The following is a 19,455-nucleotide window of genomic DNA, read 5'->3' on the forward strand; positions in this document are numbered from 1 at the left end:
GGATTGAAGGAGGGATGGGTAAAGGAAATGGAAAAGATCCAGTGTGAAAAGCAATGTATACGAACTTTGTAAGTAAACCAGTATAAAATAAAAATATATGAATGGAACTGCAAAATCTCTGTAGATGTTCATTGAAATTAATAAAAAAAAGTTACTGAATTTTATTTAAAACACATATTATCTGCAGCACCTCGTGAGTGCATGAATGGTGCTGCATGGGGGTTTTTAGGTAATAATTGTATAGGTGGATCCAGAAATCCTGCAGCTGAATGGCAGCTGCATAAACAGCTATCAGATATGAGACTGTTACAGTAGTTACAGAGCAGACCTCAGACCGACGTCCACTTGGGAGCTGGATGGCATCACACGTGGTGACAGTAAGTCTGGTCGATGGAGCTGCACTTTCCCTACTACAGCAACTGTTTACTTAAAATTATAAACCATGCTTAAGGCGGGTGGGGAGGAAGTGGTAGTGGAAGATGATTCTTGGCAAAAAACTAGTTTGTTCTTTTGGATCAATATTAAAAAGTGGACCAATTTCCTCCTCCCCAGGGGAAAAAAATATACAAGTGGAAGCTTGTATAGTATAAAGGTTCTTAAATGTGAGTTAAGCATTAGAAGATTTTTTAAAAGAAGCTGTTATAGCTAGTTTTCTAGGTCTTGCTAAAACACATGTTTGGGGGCCCATCCCTAGAGATCCTGCTTCCACAGATAGGGAGTAGAGTAGAATAATGGGAGGGTGGAGGGACAGCACAGGAGAGGAAGACCGTCTATAAGGTGGATTGATTCAGTGACTGGGGTAGTGGGCGAAGGTGTGTCGGAGACAATGAGATTGGCACAGGATAGAGCAGGGGTTAGGGCTCCTGTACATAGGGTCGCTATGAGTCACAGGTGACTCAACAGCACATAACAACAACAACAACAAATTCTTAGTTGGTTTAGGGACCACAGTGAGAACCTATAAGGATTGTTATGTACCATGAAGTCAGAACCAACTCATAGCTGACCCTCTAGCAGGCTTTCAGAGGCAGTGAACTCTGTGAGAGGAGATTACTCATCATTCTCCTGCAAAGCAGCTGGTGGACAGAACTGAACACCCTTGAATTAGCAATACAACTCTTTTCCACTTAGCCACCAGAATTCCCTGGTCCTCAGAACTCCCAGACAATGTTCTGAGGACTAGGTGATTAAGTTCTGGAATAATGCTTCTGTTTGAAAGCAAGGCGCCATGGTGGCACAATGAATAAAGTTAAGCTGCTAACAGAACGGCCATCTATTCAAATCCACCAGCCATTTCCTGGTAAAAACATGGCAGTCTACTTACATAAAGATTCATAGTCTAGGAAGCCCTTCGGGGCAGTTCTACTTTGTCCTATAAGTCACTATAAGTTGAAGTTAGTTATGTTTAAATTCAGGCTCCATCATTTAGTTAGCTAAGTGGCCTTGGGAAATTTAACCTTTCTTTGTCTCAACTTCCTCATCTATAACTGGGGATGTTATATTTACTCAAAGGGCTGCTGTGGGATCAAATGAGGAAGCAACGAAGGTGAAGAGGTTTGCCCTGTTCTGGGCACACAGCGCATGATCAGTGAATAGACTGTCATTTCTGTTTGTGAAAGCAGTTTCGTGCCGGGAGATACAGCTGCAAGGTCCCAAAGTAGTGGCAAAAGCACTCCATACCTATTCCTCCGTGTTGGTGGCAAGAGGTTAGAGATTTTTCAAACTCAGAGTAAGAGTTTTACAGGAAGGCACATAAACTTCAGTTGAAAGAAAAGTACCAGTCTACAGAGACTTTGCAGAGTAGGAAAGACTAGACCAAATAGTCTGACCACCTCTTTGCTACTCTGATCTGCTGCTGCCAATCTCTGGTTCAACTATAACCTCAAGAAGCCTGGACAAGGAGATGGGGAAAGTGAGCCACTGATGGCCCTCACACAGTTCAACTTTACAAGGCATCAGAGAAAGATAGGTAATCTCTTCCTTGTGAGTTACAGCCTCTGAAAACCCACTGCAGGATCACCTATGAGTCAGTTCCAAATCCATAGCGATGATTTTGACTGTCAACTTACAAGGCACAGAGCAAGACACAAGAATGGATAGTGAACTGGGGTGACAAATGTGTTATGCCAGCACACTTAAAAGAGGGTCTCCACAGGTCATCTGGTTTGTCACCTAGAGGCAGGGTGATCACCAATGAGACAGTTGATGGACTCACAAAGACTCCAAGTGTTTTGGTGAGCCATTCCTCTCCAAACTCCATCCTACAACCTGAAACGTCGGTCACATCCAAATTTGGTCCCTAGCAATGCTGGCAAGCTAAACCAGGGAGTCCCAGTGCCAGATCCAGCCAGGGCTCCGACACTGAGCCAGCCAGACACCACTCATATCAACAGAACTTTTTGGACTTCTGCAGGGACTGAAAGATGATCTTACAAGAAACAGAAAAGGCAGAGTGAATCTAGCAGAGTCTGGAAAACATGCAAAACAACTCGACACACAGCTCTGACCTTGAAACCCACTCTTTGAACTTAAGAAAACACTTCCTTTCAGAATTTCCCTCTCCAAAAGATAGTTATAATTCTTGCTTCACTTCCTTTAATGTCTCCCTCTTCCCCTTTAAGATTGAGGGGCTAGACAGGGCTTCCAAGATGTGCTAAGTCACCTTAGGCTCCTTGGAGGAAAGCACTGGAGCAATACCTGTTATAATTGTTATTATTTATTATCTGAAATTGGATAGGATAATATACTACAGGGAATGGATCTGCTGAAGCAATGGACTAAATAAGATAGTTGCTATTAAACACTTTCTCAAGACTGTTATCTTTTGGTGTTCTCTTTATGCATGTATTGGTTCTCATCTCCAAAAAGAATCATTAGAGAGACTGATGCTATACCCTCCTATGACATATGGAGAAATAACATGAAAAAAACCCAAGCTATTGATTTCCAGAAAGATCTCAGGAACAATGATGTATAGAAGACGGGTAGCTTACCATGAAAATAGAAGAACATAGTATAGCTGAAATACTTATGTTAAAAATATAAATTTGAAGAGTAGAATTAATACATGAAGACTACAGAGAAATCTCAATCATGTGGTCACATTACCTGCCTTCAAAGACATCATTAACCAAGCTCCTAAAGCCCTAAGGAACCTACTGACTCAACCATATAATGTGTTGTTAGGTGCCTTGCAGTCTGGTCTGATTGACTGGCAACTCTATAAACAACAGACAACCAGATTTTGTTCCATCTTTATAATCATCACTGTATCAAAGTCCATTGTTACAGTTACTATACCAGTCCATCTCATTCAGGGTTTCTTATTTTTCACTGACCCTCCACTTTACCAAGATATCCTTCTCCAGATACTGATTCCTTTTAATAACAAAATATGTAAGACAAAGTCTCACCAACCTTCCTTTCAAGGAATATTCTGGCTGTACTTCTTCCCAAATAGATTTGTTCATTCCGGTGGTAGTCCACAGTACATTCAATACTATTTCACTAAAACCATAATTCAAAGGCATTAATTCTTCAGTGTTTTTTATCCTTTGTCTAGCTTTCATATGCCTATGTGGTTATTGAAAATATTATGGCTTAGGTCATGACACAAAGTGACCGCTTTTGAGCTCTTTAAAGAGGTTTCTTGCAATAGATTTGCCAACTGTAATGTCATTTTATTTCTAGACTGGGGCTTCCATAGACATTGATTGTGAATCAAAGAAACAATTAATCCTTGACAGCTTCAATCTTTTTTCTAACATTGATCATTTGTTGCATTGATGTTGTTTATTGGTCCAATTATGAAGATTTGGGAGTATTTTTTAAAATTATAAAGAGTAATTAATACTGAAGACTGGATTCTTTGCTTTTAGCAAGCAAGGTTGTGTCACCTGCGCATCTCAGCTTGTTTATGAGCCTTCCTCCAATCCTAACTCTGTGTTCTTCTTTATAAAGTCCATCTTCCCAGGTTATTTCCTTAGCATATAGATTTAATAAATATTGTAAAGGAATATAACATGGCATATCATTTTTATGATTTTAAATAAAACCATATTATCTTATTCTGTATGAATGTAAAAGGAGGAGATACAACATGGGGACGGCTGAGCCTGACTTCTATGTGCTTCATGAAGGGAAACTGTCCCCATCAATAATATCACCCATAGCAAATAGATATCTACTTGGTCTGACACAGCACCTCTGATGCTCCTGCACCTCTTTCTACCAATCATTCAGGTCCAATATTCATTGTTGATTCACAGGCTTTACTCACAATTGCAGTACCGAAAGTAGGATTTATTAGGGAAGTTGGAGGGTGGAGAATGCAAAAAAACATCACTGAGTGCAAATCCAGGTTGTAGCCCAGAAGTCCCAAGGCATAATTCCTCAATTAGTCCAGGCTCTGGATTCAGTTCAGCAGTCATTTTTTCCTTCCATCAACTGGCAAGAACAGCAAAACCTTTACGTGTTGTCTTTAAATCAGGGCTACGCTGGTTACACCTTGCCACAGTTTCTCCACAGCAATGCCACAGTCTCTCCATCACCATCACCAAGGTCTCATAACCTTGGCCTCGCTATCACTGGAGTCTTGTTCCAGTCTCCCTCGAGTCTTGCTGCTCAGTGTGGGAAGCACTGTCTCTCACTTATCCTAGTCCCACAGCTGTTGATGATTTGCAAGACCATGTGTCTGCAGTTAAAGTAGCTGGAGACCAGAAAAGCCTAACATAATGACTAGAAAAGCCAACTTTTAAGCTAACACTGCAGTGGGACAATTGTCTCTTCTTGATCTATATACAGGTTCTGTTGTTTGTGCTATTGTTTATGTGCTGTCAAGTCACCTGAGACTCATAGCAACCCTATGTACAACAGCCCTAAACCTGCTCTATCCTGTACCAATCTTCTGCCTCTGACACACCTGCCCCCATTACCCCAGTCACTGAACCAATCCACCACATAGAGGGTCTTCCTCTCCTGTTCTGTTCCATCCGCAAGCATGATGTCCTTCTCCAGGGATTGTTCCCTCCTTGCAACATGTCCAAAGTATATCAGAAAAAGCTTCCGAATCCTTGCCTCTATGGAGCAGCCTGGTTTAACCCTCTCTAGGACAAATCTGTTCATTTTCTTAACAGTCCATGATATATTCAATACTCTTCTCCAACACCACAGCTCTAAGGCATCAATTCTCCTCCTATCCTCCCTAGTTATTGTCTAGTTCTCTGATGTATAACAACTGATTGCAAAGACCATAACGAATCTGGTTTTTTTTTCTCTTCAGTGTCCAATGCATCAAACATGTTCTTGAGATGGTCTCTGAATCCAGACAGTATACACTTGATGTTACACACATAATTTGTTTTCATTTGTTTCAAGTTAAATTTGAAGTTTCATGTGAGCAATTGATGGTTTATTTCATCATCAGCAACTTCTCCATCATCTCTTTCTGTGTTGTTGTTGTTATATGCCATCAAGTTACCTGTGACTCATAGCAACACTACATACAATAGCTCTGAATCCTTCTCTATCCTGAGCCAGCCTTTTGTATCTGACAAACCTACCTCTATTACTCCAATCACTCTCAATCCATCTCATCAAGGGTCTTCCTCTTTTGCATTGTCCCTCTACCCTCCATAACATAATATCCTCTCTAAGGACTGGTCCCTCCTTGAAAAATGCCCAAAATATCTCAAACAGAGCTTCAGGATTCTTACCTCACAGGAACAGCCTTGTTTCACCCTCTCCAGAATGAACCTGTTTGCTCCCTTAGCAGTCAATGGTATATTCAATACCATTCTATAGCACTACAGCTCAAAGGCATCGATTTTCCTTCTATCATCCCTAGTCATTGTCCAGCTTTCTGATGCATAGCATGTAATAGCAAAGACCATGGTCTGAATCAGGTGTACTTTAGTCTCCACACTGACACTGTTGATTTTCAGTACTCTGGAGAGGTCGCTGACAGCAGACTTTCCCAATGCAATTTGTCTTTTGATTTCCTGACTGTGGTACCAAGAGTGTTGATTGTGGAACCAAGTAAACTAAAGCTGTTAACAATCTCAATCTCTTCGCCATCTATCAGGATGCTGCCAATCAACCCAATAGTGAGAATCTTTGTTTTCTTGAGGTTGAACTTCAATGTCTATTGAAGACTGCAGTCCTTGACCTTCTGTAGCAAATGCTTCAGATATTCCTCAGTTTCAGCAAGCAAGGTTGTTTCATAAGCATAATGCAGGTCATTGATGAGTCTTCTAATCCTGATGCCACATTCTTCCTCTTAGAGCCCAGCCTCCTGGATGATCTGTTCCATATATTGATTCTGCAGATCTGCTCCAGATTGAAAAGTTATGGAAATAGAGCACATCCCAGGTGTACACCTTTCCCAATTTTAAACCATGCAGTGTTTCCTTGCTCTGTTCTGAAAACTGCCTGCTGGTCCACGTATAGGTTTCACATAAGCACAATCAAGAGTTCTGGGATTCCCATTTTTCTCAGAGTCAGCCATAGCTTGTTATGATCCACACAGTTAAAAACCTTTGCATTGTCAATGAAACACAGACATTCCTCTGATATTCTCTGCTTTCAGCCAAGATTCATCTAATATTAGCTATAATAACCCTAGTACCATGACCTCTTCTAAACCCAGCCTGCGTATCTGGCAGTTCTCTGTTAAAGTGCTTGCGTCTCCAGTCAGTTTCGGAATCTTGCTTACATGTGATATTAATGATATTATTTGATCATTTCCATTCCCTGTTGTTCACCCAGCAGGTTTATTGTTTGTTTGTGTTAATTTAGTGTGGTTCTTCTAAACCATATTCTTTCATTTTCTCACCACGTAGCTATGGAGGACTATGAAAATTTTAAATGTTTGTGGCCCACTAAAGAGACAAAGAGATTGGACAGCTTGCTAAATTTGGGTGTTGCAAATAAGATGTATAAAATGCTAATTGTGGGATTGGCCAGTTTTGCCATCCCACAAGGCTTCAATTAAACTGACTCAAAGACAGAAAATAAGGCTCTCACTATCATGCAGGGAATGCAGTTCATTCTTTGGATCTAAGATTTCTGCCTGAACCAGAGCTTTAAGGAAATGATGCAAGACAGTGTGGGACCAGTAGAAGTAACAGATGCAACAACAAACTATTGAAACTAGTATAAAAGTAGTGAATGTCATGGGAAGGATGGCTGTTGTTAGGATTGTTAGAAGAAAGTGTGGAAGATGGGGAGCATGTCTGATCTCACCAGAAACAGCTTTGTATTGCTGATGCTATTAATGGAGCTCCATCCCCTTTCCAAAGGTAATGGAAGTAAGATATTTCTTCCCTCATGCTTGCCACACTTACAACGTTGCTGGAAAAGGGGAGGGGGGACCCCAAACAAACATTTTGGTCACTGGTCTTGCAAAATCTTATCATTTGATTACTGGTCCTTTCTGTCACCAAGATCAAATTTTCTAATTACTACCTTTCTTCTTTGTTTCTTAGCTTTCTCATTCCAGTTACCAGTAATTATCAGTGCATCTTGATTGCCCATTTGACCTACTTCAGACTACAGAAGTTGATAAATGTTTTCAATTTCTTCACCTTTGGCATAAGTGGTCAGTGGTTAAGTTTGAGTTACAGTCATACTAACTAGTTTTCCCTGCATACATATGGATAATTTCCTATCACTTATACTTCAAGATAGAACTTAAAATGTTTTTGACAATGAATGTGTTGCTGTTCCTCTTCAATTTATCAATCTCAGGACAGTAAACTACATGATTGTCTGGTTCAAAATGTGAAAAGCCAGTTTATTTCTACTCATTAATGCTTAGAATACTGAACTTCATGTGTTCTGTTTCATTTTTAATGACTTCCAATTTTTCCAGATTCATACTTGGTACATTCTATATTCCAGTCATTTACAAATATTTGTCAGTGTTTTCTTCTTCATAGCACATCAGTAAATGAAGATCCTGAATATTTTACTCTATCTACACCATTAAGGGTGGCTTTACTTTGGGAAGGCATTTCTTCTCTAACCAGATTTTGAGTGCCTTCCACCCCGAGAGGATCATATTCTAATAGTATATCGGACAATGTTCCACTACTATTAATAAGGCTTTCACAGGCCATTTCTTTTTCAGAAGTAAATCACTAGATCCTTTTTTCCCAATTCAGCCTTAGATTTAGATCTGCTGAAATCTTTTTAGTATGAATGACCTTACTGGCATCTGAAATTATGCAGGCTGGTATAACTTCCAAAGACAATAACATAAGAGCTACCACAATACAACAAATTGACAGACAAGGTATAATGATATGATGTGGTGGTTGTGGTGGTGGTGGTGGTGGTGTACCATCGAGTTGGGACTGATCCATACCAGACCCTCTGGTGGGTTTTCAGAGGCAATTAATCATACGGATGAGATTGCCCATTCTTCTCCCATGATGCCGTTAGTGGCCTCAAACCACATTCCTTCAGGATTGCAGCGCAGCTTCTTGCCACTAGGCCACCAGAGCAGGGTTAAAGTTTCTACTTAAAAAATAAAAAATTTTCTACTTAACCTAAAATGTAGAAGAAGGCATATTATTTGTTCAACAGACAAGTATATGTTTTGGTGGTGGTAAGTCTTAGGAGGCTTCTCTAATCCTTAAGATCAGGTCAATGATGTCATGAGAGGACAAAGAAGGCACAGGAGCCCATATAAGAACCCTTTAAACGAAGAAGGTAATATTGAGAGAGTTGGACAATATTTCTCTTAAGAACTATTATGAAGTTTTCCTAGGGGTCCAGCCACTTCTCTGGATTCATTTTTTCTCATATTTGTCCTCTTTCTCCCCCAAAGAAAAGCTTCATTGTAAATGCAGAGTAACCAAGAATCTTAAATGCACTGATTCTTTATTTTGGGGTCCTCCTAGGATATTCCCAAGAAGGTCATTACAAAGATGAGAGAGAAAGAAAAAAAAAGCCATGAATGTCAGAAGAGACTGAAAAATTGCACTAGAACATAGGCCAAAACAAAAGGAAGAAACACTAAGGTAAAAAAAGAACAGAAGATTTAAAAGGACAGTTCAAGAAAACAAAGCAAAATATTATAATGTGCAAAGAACTAGAATTAGAATATCTAAAGAGAAGAACTCATTTGGCATTTCTCAAGCTGGAAGAACTGAAACATAAAATTCAAGCCTTGAGTTGCAATACTAAAGGATGCTATGAGCAAAATCTTGAGTGACCAGATAGGCATCAAAAAAAGACTGAAGGAATACACAGAGTCACTGCACCAAATTGGTTGGCATGGAATTATTTCAAGAAGTGGCATATGATCAAGAACCAATGGTATTAAAGAAAGACGTTCAAGCTGCACTGAAGGCATTAGCAAACTAAAAAGGTCTTACGAATTGACGAAATACCAACTGACACATTCCAATGGAAAGATGCATCCCTGGACACACTCACCAGGTGATGCCAAATAATCTGGGATATAGATACCTGTCCAACTGACTGGAAAAGATCCATATTTGTTCCAGTTTGCAAGAAGAGTGACCCAAAAGAATGTAGAAATTATCAAATGATATGATCAATATCATATGCAAATATAATTTTGCTGGAGGTTATTAAAAAAAAACTACTAGAAGAGTGCATTGACAAAGAACTACCAGAAATTCAAGCTGGATTCAGAAGGGATCATGACACAGGGATTTCACTGGAGATGTCAGATGGATTTTGGCAGAAAGCAGGGAATACAGAAGGATGTTGATTTGTGTATTATTGATTCTACAAAGGTAGATTATAGTAACTTACAATTAACTTTGAGAAGAATGGGAATCCCGGAACACTTTATTTTGCTCATGAGAAATCAAGAAGCTGTTGTCCAAACAGAACAAGGAAACACTGTACGATTTAAAATCAAGTAAGATGTGTGTCAGTGTTGAATCTTTTCTCCATACCTATTTAGTCCATAGGCTGAGCAAATCAATTGAGGAGATGAACTCTATGAAAAACAATGTGGCATTAGGATTGGAGAAAGACTCATCAACAACCTACAGTATGCAGAGAATACATCCTTGCTTGCTGAAAGTGAGGAGGACTTGATATGCTTACTGCAGAAGATCAAAGACCTTAATCTTCAATATGGATTACATCTCAAAATCAAGAAAACTACAATCCTCACTACTGGGTCAACAGGCAACATTATGACAGACAGAGAAAAGACTGACATTGTCAACACTGCATCTTAACTTGGATCCACAATCAATACACTTGGTACCAGCAGTCAAGAAATCAAAAGATGTACCTCATTGGGGAAAATCGGCTGTCAGCGACTCCAAAGTGCTGAAGAGCGAAGACATCAGTTTAAAGACTAAGGGGTGCTTGGTGCAAGCCAACAACTCAAAGCAAAGATAACCTCAGGAAAGGCCTGTCACATGGTGAGCAAGGTGTAGTGCCTGGTCTATGGTCTTTTTGATTACTTGCTACAGATCTGAAAACTGGACAATGAGTAAGGATGACAGAAGAAGTGAAGCCTTTGAATTGTGGTGGTGGAGAAGAGTACTGAATATCCTATGGACTGCCAAAAGAACAAACAAGTTTGTCTAGGAAGAACTGAAATTAAAGTGTACCTTAGGGAAAAAACAACATAAAAACATAAATAAGTAAATTAAAGTATGCCTTAGAGGCAAGGATGGTGAAACTTCATCTCAGTACTTTGGCCATGTCATCAGGAGGGGTCAGTCCTTGGGAAAAGATAACATGATAATACTGATAATATAATATTGATTGATATTACATTGATAATATAATAATATGATCATAGTGGGGAAAGTGGAGGATTAGAGAAAGAAAGGAAGGTCCTCAACAAGATGGATTGACACAGGGGCTGTAAGAATATGCTTGAGTGTCTCGGAGACGCTGTATATCAGAGCTGGTGGCGATGCCTTGGGACAGGGCAAGGTTCAAGTCTGTTGTTCATAGGGTTGCTATGAATCATAGTCAACTCCATGGCACCTAATAGCGACACAGGGACAAAGATAACCACAGGAAAGGCCTTTCATGTGGTGAGCAAGTTGTAGTGCTCTAACAAGGTTTCCTGAGCATCCTCCATGTCTACTTACAAGGCTGGATGAGATAGAGAACGATCCTTGATGGTAACTCAGAATGTTACCCAGCTGCAAACAACGGCCTTGCTTTACTCCTCACTACTCACAGCTCTCTCATTTAGTCATTCATTCAACCAACATATTCTGAGTGCTTCTGTAGTCCAAGCTATATTGGGCTACAGTGTGAAGTATAAACTCTCCTGCAGCAATAGCAAAGGGTAATGGAGCAGGCAAGAGATAATGAGGATCTGACCTAAGATCATTGGGATTAAAGAGAAGGAAATAGAAATAAGGTTAAGCATGTAGAACTGGCAGAATAATGTAAATTATCTGGGGCTGGGATAGGGAGGCCTATCGTGTAAGTACCAACATCTGGTTAGGGTGAAAGAGAGAAGGGTTGTGCCCTTCACAGAGGCAGCATACAATGGGAAGAGCCGAGGAGCAAATTCAAAGGGAAGATTAGGAGTTTACTTGGGTCATGTGGCCTAGTGGCAAGAAACCGTAATGCAATCCCCAAGGCATGGGGTTCGAGGCCACCAGCTGCTTCGTGGAAGAAGGATGGGCAATCTCCTCCTGTGCAATTAACTGCCCCTGAAAACCTGCCAGAGGCTCAGCTATGGGTCAGTTCCAACTTAATGGTACACAACAACAGAAAAAATTGAGGAGGCGATCCAACTAGAACTGCATGTTACAAGGCATGGACAAGGACAGAATCATCCAGAGACAGAAAACTGGCCAAAGAATCATTAAGAGGTGAGTAAATAAAAATAATCCACGTGGCTGCCTGAGTCTCCACCTCCAATGCCCGCTACCCGCAGTCTCCCGCCGCCGCATCCCAGGCATGGGCAAGGGCCTCTCCACACTATGGCAGTAGCACGGCACAGCGCCCTGGACTTCACCCTCGACGCCAAAAGTGACGGCGAAACCATTCTAGAAGGCCTCCAGACCATTTGCCAGGAGCAGGGAAGGACGGAGTCGGTACACGCCTGGCAGGACCATGGCTACTTAGCAAAATACACCAACAAAAAATGGGAGCTTTGCCAATTTGAGAATCTATCCCCACGGATTGGTGTTGCTGGATCTTCAGAGTTATGACAATGACGCCCAAAGCAAAAAAGAAATTGACAGTTTTTTGAACATAGTAGAAGAAGAAATGAAAGAACTGAGTCAGGATAGGGCTAAAAGGGTGAAGCGATTGCCACCCATAGTTCGAGGAGGGGCCATAGATACATGCTGACCCACTGCCGATGGGCGCCTGGTGGAGTATGACATCGATGAGGTAGTGTATGTTGAAGAGTCACCTTATCAGAACACTAAGATTCTACACTCGAAGCAATTTGGAAATATCCTCAGCGGGCATGTCAATTTGGCCGAGAGCAATTTGACATATACCCTGGCCACCATGGGCAGTGGGAAAGAAGATTACACTGGCAAAGATGCACTGATTCTGGAGGGTGGAGATGGAGGCATTTTATGTGAAATAGTCAAACTGAAACCAAAGATGGTCACCATGGTGGAGATTAACCAGATGGTGATTGATGGGTGTAAGAAGTTCATGTGAAAAAACATGTGGTGGGGTCTTAGACAATCTTACAGGAGAATGCTATCAGATTCTAATGGAAGACTGCATTCCCATTCTGAAGAAATACGCCAAAAAGGGAGAGAGTTTGATTATGTGATTAATGATTTGACACTTGTTCCAATTTCCACATATCCAGAAGAAGATTCCACATGGGGATTTCTCCAACTCATTCTTGACCTGTCAATGAAAGTATTGAAACAGGATGGCAAATACTTCACACAGGGGAACTGCGTCAATTTGACGAAAGCCCTGTCCCTCTATGAGGAACAGCTTGGGCGCCTGTATTGTCCTGTGGAATTCTCCAAGGAGATCGTCTGTGTCCCTTCATACTTGGAATACTTCCACTATGTGGAAGACCCTAAGCCTTGAGGATGAACCTCGCCAGCCATGGGTGCTGTATGCACTATTCACACAGCCATTCTGATCTTCACGCTTAGACAACGCCCTGAATCAGGCAATTGATTGTGAGTTCCTTAAGGGATTTTTCTTTTTTGTTGTTATTATTATTTTTTATTTTAAAAAGCAAATGGAAAAAAAATTATATTTTTATGCGCTAGGGTGTTAGTTTCACAAAGTCAGCTTAAGGATGATCCGGCAGCAAGGTCCCAGCTGCTCCATGCACTGAACTCCTAGAATGTCATTTTTGTTACTTTATATTTCTCTGTGTGCTCCCCTCTCCCGTTTTGTTTTGCTTTTGGTAGACATTCAATTTGACTGTTTGGAGGAGTGAGTATTTTCACTTGGTTCCTGAGGAAAATTCCTTTTAAAAAGTTTTGACTTAGAGATTAAGATTTGGTGCTAAGGGAAAAAAAAATAAATGAATAGCATTGCTCTCATTAAAGTTATGAAAGCAAAAAAAAATCACACAGCAACTTAGAAGATAACAGTGAGACAAGAAGACGAGGTGGAGAAGTAAGAGAAGCCCACAGAAGAGAAGATACTAAAAAACCTCCTGTGACCTATAGCATGTAGTGTCACTGAGAGGTTAGCTGAGATGAGACTGCAGACAGCCGTGGATCACAAGAGTATGTCCAAGTGATGGCCTAGGGCCACGGTAACCATGACTAGTAAGCCACCCTTCCCCCAGGACCCACGTTCAGCCTTTGGCGTCAACCATCATACCCAAAGGAATATAACATCCTGGCTCAGGTCTGAATCCTGGGAGATGAGCCAGGTCTCAGCACTTCAGAAACAATGGCCGAGCACTGCACACTGAGAAAAGTAAAGAAGAGTGGTTTCAGTAGATTTTAAATTCAAACATTCCCCCGTCATGCCCTTTTCATATTTGGTACAAACTAGCCCCGGGACACCTTGAATAAGGTTATACATCAGTTTTCAGTCAAGCAGAGACTAAAGAAGCCACTGATGAAGACTGGATTCCCTCCAACATCCAGGCCCACAGAGCCCAATGCCAAGAAGCTGTGGCTGCCTGCCTCTGCCACCTGGATAGTGAGCCCTTCACAGCCTCTGCTGCCTGAAAAAGAAAGAGCAACTACAGTTACTTGAGAATGTCATAGAACCCCATGTCTATAAATGTGAGGCAGAAAGGAGGAGACGGAGGCAGCAAATGGAGAGCGAAATGGACTTAGAGCGTTCTGGTGAAAGAAGAAAGCTTTGCTCTTCTCTTGACAAAGAAATACCTGCAAGTTGCCTACTTCCTTGCTCTTTGTTCAACTTAGGGCTCCAGAATGTTTCAACTCCCTGCTGAGTGGAGGCCAAAATGACAGCACTTTCCTGCTTTTAACCAAACCGCTACTTTGCCTGCCGTTTGCCACCTGGGGGAAAGCATCTCACCACTTTGGAAGAGCAAGGATTTAGCACGCATGGGCTGATCTGGAAGGGGAAGCCACACGGAGGACGGCTATAAGCTAGTGTCTAGTTCCACGGACAACTTCATCAGAGGAAATGGGCATAAAGCTGCCCTGAGAAGCCTGAGCAAATCAATAACAACAACAACAGTGATTGATACAGATACAGCACATATCTTTTCAAAATATCCCTATGTCAACCCTATCTATTCATTTAAAGGAAGACTCCATAAATTGGGCTAGATGGTGGTCATGTCATCCATTTTCCAGATGGGAAACTGAGTTATGAAAGTCAAACAGCTAGTTGGAAACAGGATGGTGGATTCTGACTCGTGGCTCTCTATCTGTGTCAATTGGAATTAGCTGAAGACCTGAGAAACTAGAGAGAATAATCAACGTAAGTTAAGGCAGTTCCCTCCTAGAGGTCCATATGCAAGGGACAAATGCTCGTTCTCTTGCCTGGGTCATATAGGGCATGTTTCAGAAATGGGAAGGTGGACCTGCAGAGCTCCACGACTCTTCACTCTGGCACTGAAGCAAAGCTGGATGAGAAAAGTGAGGCAGGAGCAGGCTGGCAGAGCTACAATTAAGTGAACCACCAAGAAAAGTCAGAAGAGCGGGCCTTGTTGACAAAGTACCCACAGCCCTGCAGTCCTGACAAGACTGGTTTTCTGCCTACATTCTGGAATATGGAGCATCTTATTTTTAACCTTATAAATGAAAGAGTGAATGGCAGTACTCGGCTAAGAACAGGTATCTGTAAAAGAGATTGGGCACAGCTTGGCAAGGAGTCTATAAGAGAGATAGGTCCTGCCCCTTGGTGGGAGCCTGACACCCTTGGTTGCTTGTGGTGAGCAACCAGAGCCTCAGGGCAGTTCTGCTGTTTCACTGGGAGACAGCTCCTGTTACATCCCCTGCTCAGATGAGCCAGTGATGATGGATCAGATCAAATGGGAAGAAATATATTGACTGATCTAACAACCTCTCAATCTCCTGTAACTAAGAAGGGATGTTCATGGTGCCTCTGTGGTATCTCTGCTGCTTCTTATCACTGTCAAAGTGCAAGGAATCTCCAGTGACACCAAGAAAACCCCTGATCTCTAATCTTTTCTGGGACTTACATCCTGTCAATTCTGGAATACAGTAAATCCATACCCTTAGCTATCATCTCTTGCCACAAGAGATGGGATGGGGGAGCTAGAATCAGGGAGGCCTCTAGTATGATTACTGATTTCTGGTTAAGGTCACAGAGAGAATGGCAGTGCCCTTCATGGAGAGAAGAATTTTGCATTGACAACCCAAACCTACCACCATCAAGACAATTCTGACAACAATTACTTAAGACAGGATTTTCAGGTCAATCTGTATGGAAGCAAACTACCTGATCTTTCTGCCATGAAACAGCTAGTAGGTTTGAACAGCCTGCCTTTTGATTAGCAGTCAATTTCTTTAATAACTGCATCGCCAGGGGTATTTTGAGAAGGGGAGCAATAAATAAATATTTACTTAAGCTGTAGCCGAAAAGTACATGTAGTAATAATAATAATCATTCATTGAGCAAGCAATTTTAAACCTCTAATGCACACAGGAGAGGAAGACCCTGAACAAGATGGATTGATACAGTAACTGGGCCAACGAGGATAGGTGTGTCGGAGTCAGTGAGACTGGCTCAGGACAGGGCAGGCTTCAGAGCTGTTGTGCATAGACTCAACAGCACATCACAACAACAACAATAATAGAGGTCCCTGTTAGGGACCTCTCCGAAGTCTACAGACTATGGTGCACAGATCCAGGCCATGCTCTTTGCATTTACTTGCTAAGGATGACAGAATAACTGATGCCTTTGAGCTGTGGTGCTGGAGAAGAGTACCAAACATGCCATGGACTGCCAAGAGAACATAGAGGTCTGTCTTAGAGCAGGTGAAACCAAGTTGCTCTCTAGAGGCAAGGATTATTGAAGCTCCATCTCACATACTTTGGGCACATGGCTAGGAGGACCAGCCCTTGGAGAGGAACATCATGCTTGGAAGGGTGGAGGGACAGCACAGGATAGGAAGACCCTGGATGAGATGGTTTCACACTGTAACTGAGGTAATGAGGGTAGGTGTGTCAGAGTCAGTGAAACTGGCTCAGGAAAGGACAGGGTTCAGAGCTATTGTATATAGGTCACGCTGAGTCACAGGTGACTCAATGGTACATAGCAGTAGCAACAACCATGGAGCTCTGGTGGCTGGCCTAATGGTAAGGAGCTGTGCTGCAAACCCAAAGTCACAAGGTTCAAATCCACCTGCTGCGCCATGGGGAAAATATGGACAAGTCCTTCCTGTGTGATTTACAGCCTCTTAAAACCTGCTGGACAGTCAGCTATGAGTCATTTCTGACTTGATTGTTGTTGTTGATTGCCTTTGAGACTAGCACAACTCATAGCGACCCTATGAAGAAAAGGCCTGAAGCCCCTCTACAACTATAGACATTTATCAAAGTTCATAGTTTCTGGAGGCATGTTGTTTAGAAAGTGGATATCACTCCCACTTATAGTACATTATAATAACAAAACATACCAGGCACTATGATAGGCGTTAAAAATTCAGTGATAAAAAATACAGAGTTCCTATTCTCAAAACTTTATATTTAACGGGGGAGGGGGGGGCCTTCACTGCTGTCAAGTCAACCACAATTCATTGTGACCCTGTATCAATTTTTCTCAACTCAAAATTCATTACCATGGATTGGGAACAATTCATAACTAACCCTTCAACAGGTTTCTGAGGCTGTAAATCCCACAGAAAGAGACTATCTGTCTTTCTCCCTCAGAGCTACCTGGTGATTCAAACCACCAAAGAGGTAACGGCTTGGGGTTAGCAGCACGACTATCTACAGACTATGCTTCCAGAGCTCCCTCCAATGGGATTTAGAGGCTCCAAATCTCTACAGGAGGAGATTGCCCATCTTTCTGCCTCAGAACAGCTAGTGGATTCAAACTGCTGACCATTCTGTTAGCAGTCCAACGCAGTATGCACTACACTGTTGAACATCCTTACGGTTGATACACAGCCATGGAAATGGGGAAAGGAAGCCTAGTGTGATGTATGCAAGGACAGATGACAAACAGGTGCTAGTGGATTATATAGCGGGAGAACTAAGTCAGATTTGGGCAACACAGTTGTGTCAAGGAAGGCTTCTGGTAAGAGGTGACACCTAAATTGGGATTTGAAGAAAGAGTAAGTGCTACCTAAGTGACAAGGAAAGGAAAACATTAGAGTAAATCCAGCACAGAAGAGAGAGCCTTCCAAAAGATGAGGTCTGGGATGTACTCGCGGGCCTGGTCATTCAGAACCTGGTAAACACAGGAAGGGGGCGGGACACTATCCTAACACTAGAAATGCTACCGAAAGGGTTAAAGCTGGAGAGCAGTACCATCAGGTTTCCATCTCAGAATGTTCCCTGATGCCCTTATGAGAACAGATCAAAGCAAGAAAGGAGAAAAGAGTGTGGGGAACAGTTGGGAGAGGATTGCCAAGATTCCAGAAAGTGATTGGGTGCATGGGCCAGGATAAAGCAATGAGGCAGCAAAGAAAAAGGAGAATTAAGAAAATATTTAAGAGGTCGCTTCAACAGGCTTTCTTGTGGAGAGCAAGTACCTAGCTCATAACTTAATTTTAAGCAAGATGAGGAGTGGGGGAGGGTCAGATTGGTAGAAGTAGATGGAGAATCCCCCAGGGGACACTGCTGAGTTTGCAAGGCCTGGGAGACAGCAGAGATGTTCTATAGGCATTGCCCCACACGAAACGGACACCTGCGTAGTGGTTCTTGTCTTAGGATATTAGAGTATCAGGAAGGAAGTCAAGAGAATGGATCGTGTGTTCTGGAGAGGGTATGTGGACTAAGAGAGAAGGCAGCATAGAACTCCACAGGAGATCATCAGACCCAGAAACTCTCACACAGAACCCCTTACTATAGAGTTGACTCTGATTCACGGCAACTTCACGTAAGGCAGAGCAGAGCTGTTCTCCTCAGGGTTTGCAATGGCCGATTTTTCAGGCGTACCTTCAACTTTTCGGTTAGCAGTTGAAGACTTAGCTATTTGCATCACCCAGGGACCCAAAGTTATACAATGACTATACCTTTATCTGCAAACCCAGGGCTGCATAACCTGAATCTCAATTTTATCTCTCAGGGCTCTCTTTCAGGGAGTCCCGCATTGGCCTCATTCTGCCAAGCATCCCATGCACTCATCCTCTGTATCATTAGATCCCATGTCCACGTCAGAAAATCCAGGCTATGATTAAACTTCTGTTTTATATGTTAAGTTTTGAATGATGAACCGTTGTTGTTGTTGTTATGTGCCATCGAGTCACTTGCAACTCATAGCGACCCTATGTACAACAACCCTAAACCCTGCTCTGTCCTGTGTCAATCGCACTGCTTCCAACACAGCCATCCCGATTACCCCAGTCACTGAATCAATTTACCTCATAGAGGATCTTCCTCTCCTGCACTGTGCCTCCACCCTCCCAAGCATGATGTCTCTCTCCAAGGACAGGTCCCTCCTTACAACATGTCCAAAGTATGTCAGACAGAGCCTCAGAATCCTTGCTTCCAAGGAGCAGCCTGGTTTAACCCTTTCCAGGATGAACCTGTTTGTTTTCTTAGCAGTCCATAGTACGCTCAATACTCTTCTCCAGCACCAGAATTCAAAGGCACCAATTCTCCTTCTATCCTCACTAGTCATTGTCCAACTCTCTGACGCATAACAAGTGATTGGTAAATAAGCATGTTCTGTTGCATTATTGCTGAGTGTCTTAAGAGTCTGAAGGGACTTATAACTGACCCTCCAGCAGGTTTTCAGAGGCAGTAAATTGCAAGAGAGGAGACTGCCCATCCTTCTCCCACAGAACAGTCGGTAGATTTGAACCATGGGCCTTTGGAATTGATTGCAGCACACACTTCTTATCACTAGGTCACCAGGTCTCCATTCTGCTAC

The 19,455-nt window shown here is 42.2% G+C and overlaps 1 protein-coding gene and 1 pseudogene across 1 annotated transcript in view; one reads left to right on the plus strand and one right to left on the minus strand.

Moving 5' to 3' along the window:
- Positions 1–19,455, minus strand: part of PRMT8 (protein arginine methyltransferase 8) — a 168,832-nt gene that overhangs the window by 136,547 nt on the left and 12,830 nt on the right. The window lies entirely within an intron of this gene.
- LOC102859183 lies at positions 11,946–13,032 on the plus strand (annotated as a pseudogene).

This window comes from Elephantulus edwardii, unplaced genomic scaffold, assembly GCF_000299155.1.
Source record: "Elephantulus edwardii isolate Elephantulus edwardi_28Jun2011 unplaced genomic scaffold, EleEdw1.0 scaffold00096, whole genome shotgun sequence".
Lineage (NCBI taxonomy): Eukaryota > Metazoa > Chordata > Mammalia > Macroscelidea > Macroscelididae > Elephantulus > Elephantulus edwardii.